This window comes from Symphalangus syndactylus, chromosome 15, assembly GCF_028878055.3.
Source record: "Symphalangus syndactylus isolate Jambi chromosome 15, NHGRI_mSymSyn1-v2.1_pri, whole genome shotgun sequence".
Classification (NCBI taxonomy): domain Eukaryota; kingdom Metazoa; phylum Chordata; class Mammalia; order Primates; family Hylobatidae; genus Symphalangus; species Symphalangus syndactylus.
This window is the reverse complement of record NC_072437.2, coordinates 78,790,320-78,801,257: the sequence shown is the minus strand read 5'-3', so window position 1 is coordinate 78,801,257 and position 10,938 is coordinate 78,790,320.

The window sequence follows — 10,938 nt, the reverse complement described above, 5'->3', positions numbered from 1 at the left end:
AAGGGAAGGACACAGGCCTGGCTGGCTTTGCCACCTGCTGATTGTAAAACCCCCAGGCTTTGAACTCACATAAGCAGTAGAGAGGGAGTGGTTACAGCAGGCCCCAGACAAGATCCAGTGCCATGCTAGCTTCAGGTCTGACCCAGAGCAGTCCTAGGGGTGGTGGCCACAGAGGTGCTTGTGTGACTCCACTCCTAGCTCCAGGTGGCTCAGAACAAAGAGAGAGAGAGAGAGCCCATTTGTTTGGGAAACAGTAAGGGAGGAGAACAAGAGTCTCTGCCTGGAAACCAAGATAGTTCTTCCAGATCTTGTCCAAGACCATCAAGGTGGTACTTCTATGAGTCTGGAAGAACCACCACATTACTGGGCTTGGGGTCTTCCCTAAAGCAGATACAGCTTAGATTGTAACACTCAAGTCCTTTCGAATATCTGGAAAACCTTGCCAAAAAGGATAGGTACAAACAGGCCCAGACCATAAAGACTACAATAAATGCCTACCTCTTCGATGCCCAGAAACAGACGAACTTCTGCAACTATTAGTACAATCTAGGAAAACATGACCTCACCAAATGAACTAAATAAGGCACTAGGGACCAATCCTGGAGAAACAGAGATATGTGACCTTTCAGACAGAGAATTCATAATAGCTGTTTTGAGCAAACTCAAAGAAATTCAAGATGACACAGAGAAGGAATTCAGAATTCTATCAGATAAATTTAACAAGAGATTGAAATAATTAAAAAGAATCAAGCAGAAATTCTGGAGTTGAAAAATGCAATTGGCATACTGAATAATGCATCAGAGTCTTTTAGTAGAAGAATTGATAAAGCAGAAAAAAGAACTAGTGAACTTGAAGACAGGCCATTTGAAAATGTACAGTCAGAGGAGACAGAATAAAAAAGAATGAAACAAGCTATTTGAAAATGCAGTCAGAGGAGACAAAATAAAAAAGAATGAAAAAGAATGAAGCTTGCCTACAGGATCTAGAAAATAGCCTCTAAAGGGCAAATCTAGGAAGTATTGGCCTTAAAGAGGAGATAGAAAGAGGAGAAGAAAGTCTATTCAAAATGATAATAACACAGAATTTCTAACACCTAGAGAAAGATATCAATATCCAAGTACAAGAAGGTTATAGAACACCAAACAGATATAACCCAAAGAAGACTATCTCAAGGCATTTAACAATCAAACTCCCAAAGGTCAAGGATAAAGAAAGGATGCCAAAAGCAGCAAGAGAAAAGAAAAAAATAACATACAATGGAGTTCCAACATGTCTGGCAGCATATTTTTCAGTGGAAACTTTATAGGCCAGGAGAGAGTGGCATGACGTATTTAAAATGCTGAAGGAAAAAAACCTTTACCCTAGAATAGTATATCCAGCAAAATTATCCTTCAAACCTGAAAGAGAAATAAAAGACTTTCCCAGACAAACAAAAGTTGAGGGATTTCATCAACACCAGAACTGTCCTACAAGAAATGCTAAAGGGAGGACTTCAATCAGAAATAAAAGGACATTAATGAGCAATAAGGAATCATCCGAAGGTACAAAACTCACTGGTAATAGTAAGTATACAGAAAAACACAAAATATTATAACACTGTAACTATGATGTGTAAGCTACTCTTAAGTAGAAAGACTAAACAATGAACCAATCAAAAATAATAATTACAACAACTTTTCAAGACATAGACAATACAATAAGATATAAACAGCAACAACAAAGTTTAAAAATGGAGGGACAAAGTTAAGGCATAGCATCTTTGTTAGTTTTCTTTTTGCCTGCTTGTTTGTTTATGCAAACAGTTATAAGTTGTTATTCACTTAAAATAATGGGTTATAAGATAGCGTTTGCAAGCCTCAAGATAACCTCAAACTAAAATCCATACAACATAAACATAAAATATAAAAAGCAAGAAACTAAATCACATCACCAGAGAAAATTACCTTCACTAAAATGAAGACAGGTAGGAAAGAAAGGAGAGGGGAGAAGGCCACAAAACAACCAGAAAACAACTGACAAAATGGCAGAAGTTCTCACTTATCAGTAGTAACATTGATTATTGGCCAGGTGCGGCGGCTCACACCTGTAATCCCAGCACTTTGGGAGGCCAAGGTGGGTGGATCACCTGAGATCAGGAGTTCGAGACCAGCCTGGCTAACATGGTGAAAACCCATCTCTACTAAAAATACAAAAAAAATTAGCCAGCTGTGGTAGTGGGTGCCTGTAATCCCAGCTACTTAGGAGGCTGAGGCTGGAGAATCACTTGAACACAGGAGGTGGAGGTTGCAGTGAGCTGAGGTCACACCATTGCACTCCAGCCTGGGTGACAAGAGCAAAATTCTGTCTCAAAAAGAAAAACAAAATAGTAGCCTTGATTGTAAGTGAACTAAACTCTCCAATCAAAAGACATAGACTGGTTGAATGGATGAAAAACCAAGAGCCATTTATCTGTTGCCTACAAGAAACACACTTCACATATAAAAACACACATAGACTGAAAATAAAGAGATGGAAAAAGATATTCCATGCCAATGGAAACCAAAAAAAAAAAAAAACCAGAAGGAGTAGCTATATTAATATCAGACAAATCGATTTCAAGACAAAAACTATAAAAAGAGACAAAGAATTCCACAATATAATGATAAAGGGGTCAATTCAGCAAGAAGATATACCAATTTTAAATATATATGCACCCAACACTGGAGCACCTAGATATATAAAGCAAAAATTATTAAAGCTGAAGAGAGAGATAGACTTCAATACAATAATAGCTGGAGACTTCAACACCCCCACTTTCAGCATTGGACAGATCTTGCAGATAGAAAATTAATAAAGAAACATTGGACTTAATCTGCACTATACAAGAAATGGATCTAATAGACAGTTACAGAACATTTCATCCAATGGCTACAGGATACACATTCTTTTCCTCAACACATGGATCATTCTCAAGAACAGGCCATATGTTAGGTCACAAAACAAGTCTTAAAACATTTAAAAAATTGAAATAACATCAACCATCTTCTCTGACCACAATGGAATAAAACTAGATATCAATAATAGGAGAATTTTGAAAACTATACAAATACATGGAAATTAAACAATATGTCCTGAATGACCAGTGGGTTAATGAAGAAATTATGAAGGAAATTGAAAATTTTCTTGAAACAAATGATAATGGAAACATAACATACCAAAACCTATGGGATACAGCAAAAGCAGTACTAAGAAGGAATTTTACAGCTGTAAGTGCCTACATCAAAAAAAGAGGAAAAACCAAAAAAAAAATCTAACAATGAATCTTTTCTTTTTTTTTTTTGAGATGGGGTTTTGCTCTTGTTGCCCAGGCTGGAGTGCAATGGCACGATCTCAGCTCCCTGCAACCTCCGCCTCCCGGGTTCAAGCATTTCTCCTGCCTCAGCCTTGCAAGTAGCTGGGATTACAGGTACCCTCCACCACACCCTGCTAATTTTTTGTATTTTTAGTAGAGATGGAGTGTCGCCATGTTGGGCAGGCTGGTCTCCAACTCCTGACTTCAGGTGATCCACCCACCTCGGCCTCCCAAAGTGCTGGGATTACAAGTGTGAGCCACTGCACCCAGCCACAGTGCATCTTAAAGAACAAAAAAAGCAGGAACCACCCAAACCCAAAATTAGTACAAGAAAAGAAATAATAAAGACCAGAGGAGAAATAAATAAAATTGAAGTGAAGAAAGCAATACAAAAGATCAATGAAATGAAAAGTTGGTTTTTTGAAAAGCTAAACAAAATAGACACGCCTTTAGCTAGAGTAACTAATTAAAAAACAGAGAGGATCCAAATAAATAAAATCAGAGAATAAAAAAGGAGACATTACAACTGATATTGCAGAAATTCAAAGGATCATTAGTGGCTACTATAGGCAACTCCATACCAATAAATTGGAAAATCTAGAAGAAATGGACAAATTCCCAGACATATACAACCTACAAAGATTGAACCATGAAGAAATCCAAAATGCAAACAGACCAATAACAAGTAACCATATCAAAGCTATAATAAAAAGTCTCTCAGTAAAGAAAAGCCCAGGACCCAACGGCTTCACTGCTGAACTCTACCAACCATTTTAAGAAGAACTAATACCAATCCTATTCAAACTATTCTGAAAAATAGAGGAGGAGGGATCACTTCCAAACTTATTCTATGAGGCCAGCATGACCCTGATACCAAAACCAGACAAACACACATCAACAAAAAAGAAAACTACCAATATCTCTCATGAAAATTGATGCAAAAACCCTCAACAAAATACTAGCGAACTGAATTCAACAATACATCAGAAAGATCATTCATCACTTCCCTTGTAAGTTGTATTTCTAGGTATTTTATTCTCTTTGTAGCAACTGTGAATGGGAGTTCATTCCTGATTTGGCTCTCTGTTTGTCTATTATTGGTGGATAGGATGGCTTGTGATTTTTGCACATTGATTTTGTATCCTGAGACTTTGCTGAAGTTGCTTATCAGCTTAAGGAGATTTTGGGCTGAGACAATGGGGTTTTCTAAATATACAGTCATGTCATCTGCAAACAGAGACAATTTGATTTCCTCTCTTCCTATCTTAATACCCTTTATTTCTTTCTCTTGCCTGATTGCCCTGGCCAGAACTTTCAATACTATGTTGAATAGGAGTGGTGAGAGAGGGCGTCCTTGTCTTGTGCCGGTTTTCAAAGGGAATGTTTCCAGCTTTTGCCCATTCAGTATGATATTGACTGTGGGTTTGTCATAAATAGCTCTTATTATTTTGAGATACGTTCCATCAATACCTAGTTTATTGAGAGTTTTTAGCATGAAAGGCTGTTGAATTTTATCGAAGGTCTTTTCTGCATCTATTGAGATAATCATGTGGTTTTTCACATTGGTTCTGTTTATGTAATGGATTACATTTATTGATTTGCATATGTTGAACCAGCTTTGCATCCCAGGTATGAAGCCAACTTGATCATGATGGATAAGTTTATTGATGTGCTGCTGGATTCAGTTCGATTATAAATCATTCTACTATAAAGACACAAGCACACATATGTTTATTGCAGCACTGTTCACAATAGCAAAGACTTGGAACCAACTCAAATGTCCATCAATAATAGACTGGATAAAGAAAATGTGGCACATATACACTATGGAATACTATGCAGCCATAAAAAAGGATGAGTTCATGTCCTTTGCAGGGACATGGATGAAGCTGGAAACTATCATTCTCAGCAAACTAACACAAGAACAGAAAACCAAACACTGCATGTTCTCACTCATAAGTGGGAGTTGAAAAACGAGAACACATGGGCACAGGGAGGGGGACATCACACACTGGGGCCTGTTGGGGTTGGGGGTTAGAGGAGGGATAGCATTAGGAGCAATACCTAATGTAGATGAGGGTTGATGGGTGCAGCAAACCACCATGGCATGCATATATCTATGTGACAAATCTGCACATTCTGCACATGTACCCCAGAACTTGAAGTATAATAATAATTTTAAAAAGAAAGATCATCATAACCAAATTGATTTATCCCAGGGATGCAAGGATGGTTCAATATACATAAATCAATCAATGTGGTACATTATATCAACAGATTGAAGGACAAAAACCATAAGATCATTTCATTTGATGTTGAAAAGGCATTTGATAAAATCAACAGCCCTTCATGATAAAAACCCTCAAAAATCTGAGTATAAAAGGTACATACCTCAACATAATAAAAGCCATATATGACAGACCCACAGCTAATATCATACTAACTGAGGAAAAACTGAAAGCCTTTCCCCTAAGGTCCGGAACATGACAAAAATGCTCACTTTCACCAGTGTTATTCATCATACTACTGGAAGTTCTAGCTAGAGCAACAAGAGAAAGACAGAAACAGCATCCAATCGGAAAGGAAGAAGTCAAGTTATCCTTGTTTGCAGATGATATCTTATATTTGAAAAACCTAAAGACTCCACCAAAAACTATTATAACTGATAAACAAATTCAGTAAATTTGCAGGATACAAAATCAACATATAAAAATCAGTAGCATTTCTATATGCCAATAGGGAACAATCTGAAAAAGAAACAAAAAAGTAATCCTGTTTGTAATAGCCACAAATAAAACTAAATACCCAGGGATTAACCAAAGTGAAAGAACTCTATAACAAAAACTATAAATCACCAATGAAAGAAATTGAAGAGGACACCAAAAAAATGGAAAAATATTCCATGTTCATAGATTGAAAAGAATCAATATTGTTAAAATGTCTGTACTACCCAAAGCAATCTACAGATTCAATGCAATCCCTATCAAAATACCGATGATACTCTTTACAGAAATAGAAAAATAATCTTAAAATTTCTTTGGAACCACCAAAGACCCAGAACAGTCAAAGCTCTCCTGAGCGAAATGAACAAAACCGGGAATAGCGCTGGCAAGATGACCAAATAGGAACCGCTCCAGTCTGCAGCTCCCAGCGAGATTGATGCAGAAGGTGGGTGAATTCTGCATTTTCAACTGAGGTACCAGGTTCATCTCATTGGTACTGGTTGGACAGTGGGTGCAGCCCACGGAGGGCTTCAGCTCCTGAAGCAGGGTGGGGTGTTGCCTCCCCAGGGAAGTGCAAGGGGTTGGGGAATTTTCTGCCCCACCCAAGGGAAGCCGTAAGGGACTGAGGCTGCTCCTGCTTGTCCCATGGTTTTCGCAACCCACAGACCAGGAGATTCCCTCTGGTGCCTACCCCACCAGGACCCTGGGTTTCAAGCACAAAACTGGGCAGCCATTTGGTCAGACACCAAACTACCTGCAGGAGTTCTTGTTTTCCATACCCCGGTGGTGCCTGAAACACCAGCGAGACAGAACCGTTCACTCCCCTGGAAAGGGGTGCTGAAGCCAGGGAGCCAAGTGGTCTGGCTCAGTGGGTCCCACCCCCATGAAGCCCAGCAAACTAAGATCCACTGGATTGAAATTCTCACTGCCAGCACAACAGCAGTCTGAGATGGACCCAGGATGCTTGAGCTTGGAGTGGGGAGGAGCATCCACCATTGCTGAGGCTTGAGTAGGTGGTTTTACGCTCACAGTGTAAACAAAGCCACTGGGAAGTTCGAACTGGGCAGAGCCCACTGCAGCTCAGCAAGGCTGCTGTGGCCAGACTGCCAGATTTCCCTTCTCTTGGCAGGGCATCACTGAAAAAAGGGCAGCAGCCCCAGTCAGGGACTTATAGATAAAACCCCCATCCTCCTGGGACAGAACACCTGGGGAAAGGGGCAGCTGTGGGCACAGCTTCAGCAGACTTAAACGTCCCTGCCTGATGGCTCTGAAGAGAGCAGTGGACCTCCCAGCACAGTGATTGAGCTCTGCTAAGGGTCAGACTGCCTTCTCAAGCAGGTCCCTGACCCCCATGTATCCTGACTGAGAGACACCTCCCAGTAGGGGCTGACAGACACCTCATACAGGAGAGCTGTGGCTGGCATCTGGCAGGTGCCCCTCTGGGATGAAGCTTCCAGAGGAAAGATCAGGCAGCAATCTTTGCTGTTCTGCAGCCTCTGCTGGTGATACCCAGGCAAATAGGGTTGCAAGCGGACCTCCAGCAAACTCCAGCAGACCAGCAGCAGAGGGGCCTGACTGTCGGAAGGAAAACTAACAGACAGGAATAGCACATCCACTCAAAGACCCCATCAGAAGGTCACCAACATCAAAGACCAAAGGTAGATAAATCCACAAAGATGGGGAGAAACCAGTGCAAAAAGGCTGAAAATTCCAAAAAGCAGAATGCCTCTTCTCTTCCAAAGGATCCCTCACCAGCAAGGGAACAAAACTGGACAGAGAATGAGTTTGACTAATTGACAGAAGTAAGCTTCAGAAGGTGGGTAATAACGAACTCCTCTGAGCTAAAGGAGCAGGTTCTAACCAAATGCAAGGAAGCTAAGGACCTTGAAAAAAGGTTAGATGAATTGCTAACTAGAATAACTAGTGTAGAGAAGAATATAAATTACCTGATGGAGCTGAACAACACAGCATGAGAACTTCGTGAAGCATACACAAGTATCAATAGCCAAATTGATCAAGCAGAAGGAAGGGTATCAGTGATTGAAGATCAGCTTAAGGAAATAAAGAGAGAAGACCAGATTAGAGAAAAAAGAGTGAAAAGGAATGAATAAATCCTTCAAGAAATAAGGGACTATGTGAAAAGACCAAATCTATGTTTGATTGGTGTACCTGAAAGTGACAAGGAGAATGGAACCAAGTTGGAAAACACTCTTCAGGATATTATCCAGGAGAACTTCCCCAATCTAGGAAGACAAGCCAACATTCAAATTCAGGAAACACAAAGAACACCACAAAGATACTCCTCGAGAAGAGCAACCCTAAGACACATAATTGTCAGATTCACCAAGGTTGAAATGAAGGAAAAAATGTTAAGTGCAGCCAGAAAGAAAGGTCGGGTTACCCACAAAGGGAAGCCCATCAGACTAACAGCAGATCTCTCTGCAGAAACCCTACAAGCCAGAAGAGAGTGGGGGCCAATATTCAACATTCTTAAAGAAAAGAATTTTCAACCCAGAATTTCATATCCAGCCAAACTAAGCTTCATAAGTGAAGGAGAAATAAAATCCTATACAGATAAGCAAATGCTGAGAGATTTTGTCACCACCAGGCCTGCCTTACAAAAGCTCCTGAAGGAAGCACTAAACATGGAAAGGAACAACCGGTACCAACCACTGCAAAAACATACCAAATTGTAAAGAACATCAACACTATGAAGAAACTGCATCAACTAATGGGCAAAACAACCAGCCAGCATCATAATGACAGGATCAAATTCACACATAACAATAGTAACCTTAAATGTAAATGGGCTAAATGCCCAGTTAAAAGACACAGACTGGCAAATTGGATAAGGAGTCAAGACCCATCAGTGTGCTGTATTCAGGAGACCCATCTCACATGCAAAGACACACATAGGCTCAAAATAAAGGATGGAAGAATATTTACCAAGCAAATGGAAAGCAAAAAAAAGTAGTTGGCTTCCTTCCTTCCTTCCTTCCTTTGTTTCTTTCTTTCTTTCTTTTTCCCTCTGTGGCCCACACTGCAATCTACTCGGCTCGCTGCTGCCCCGCACCGCGGACTGCCTGCGACTGCCGGTGCGCGCCACCACCGCTACCTGCTTTTTCTCTGCCTGCTGTTTCTCCTTTGGCTGCAGCCGCGGTTTCACCATGTTGGCCACGCTGGTCTCCAGCTCCTGACCCCGAGTACTCTGCCCGCCTTGGCCTCCCGAGGTGCTGGGACTGCAGACGGAGTCTCGCTCACTCGGTGCTCCGTGTTGCCCGGGCTGGAGTGCGGTGGCGTGGTCTTGGCTTGCGGCAGTCTCCGCCTCCCAGCCGCCTGCCTTGGCCTACCAGGGTGCTGGGATTGCAGCCCCTGCCCGACCGCCGCCCCGTCTGGGAGGTGGGGAGCGTCTCTGCTCGGCCGCCCCTCTGCCCGGCCTCCCCATCTGGGAAGTGAGGAGCGCCTCTGCCCAGTCACCCATCGTCTGGGAAGTGAGGAGCGCCTCTGCCCGGCCGCCCCGTCTGGGAAGTGAGGAGCGCCTCTGCCCGGCCACCCATCGTCTGGGAAGTGAGGAGCGCCTCTGCCCGGCCGCCCCGTCTGGGAAGTGAGGAGCGCCTCTGCCCGGCCACCCCGTCTGGGAAGAAGTTAGGAGCGCCTCTGCCCGGCCGCCCCGTCTGGGAAGAAGTGAGGAGCGTCTCTGCCCGGCCGCCCCGTCTGGGAAGAAATGAGCAACGCGTCTACCTGGTCGCCTCGTCTGGGAAGTGAGGAGCGCCTCTGCCCGGCCGCCCCGTCTGGGAAGAAATGAGGAGCACCTCTGCCCGGCCGCCCCGTCCGGGAAGAAGTGAGGAGCACCTCTGCCCAGCCGCCCCATCTGGGAAGAAGTGAGGAGCGTCTCTGCCTGGCCGCCCCATCTGGGAAGTGAGGAGCACCTCTGCCCGGCCGCCCCGTCTGGGATGTGGGGAGCGCCTCTGCCCGACCGCCCCGTCTGGGAGGTCTACCACAGAGGCCAGAAGCAATGTGGGGGCTGGACGTGGTGGCTCACGCCTGTGGTCCCGGCACTCTGGGGGGCCGAGGCGGGTTGATCACTTTGGGCTAGGAGTTCGAGACCAGTCTGGCCAACATGGCGAAACATGAAAAATACAACAGACAAACCAACCAACCAACCAAGCGACAACAAAACAGGTCTACCCTGGAGTCATACTCTAATTTTTTCTATTTTCCTCCCTTTCTGATCCTTTATCCCACTTTCTTTTTCTTCCTCTTCCTTCTCCTTCTTCTTTGTCAAATAGAGGATTGAGTTATTATCACTGATCCATATAAAGTCCCTCTCATTTATTTTAATTCCCACCCCCCATTTCTATTCCCCGACTTCCCATGTGCAACCTTCCTAATATGTTTGATACGCATCTTTTTGTTTGTATGTATTTTTAGAAAATGTTTATTGTTTTGTGTGCAAAAAAAATTAATAAAAAAAAGTAGTTGTTGCAATCCTAATCTCGGATAAAACAAACTGTAAACCAACAAAGATCAAAAGAGACAACAAAGGGTATTACATAATGGTAAGGGGATCAATGCAGCAAGAAGAGCTAACTATCCTAAATATATATGCACCCAATACAAGAGCACCCAGATTCATAAAGCAAGTCCTTAGAGACCTACAAAGAGACTTAGACTCCCATGTGGGAGACTTTAACATCCCACTGTCAATATTAGGCAGATCAACGAGACAGAAAATTAACAAGAATATTCCGGGCTTTAACTCAGCTCTGGACCAAGCAGATCTAATAGACATCTACAGAACTCTTCACCCCAAATCAACAGAATACACATTCTTCTCAGCAGCTCATCGCATTTATTCTAAAATTGACCACATAATTGGAAGT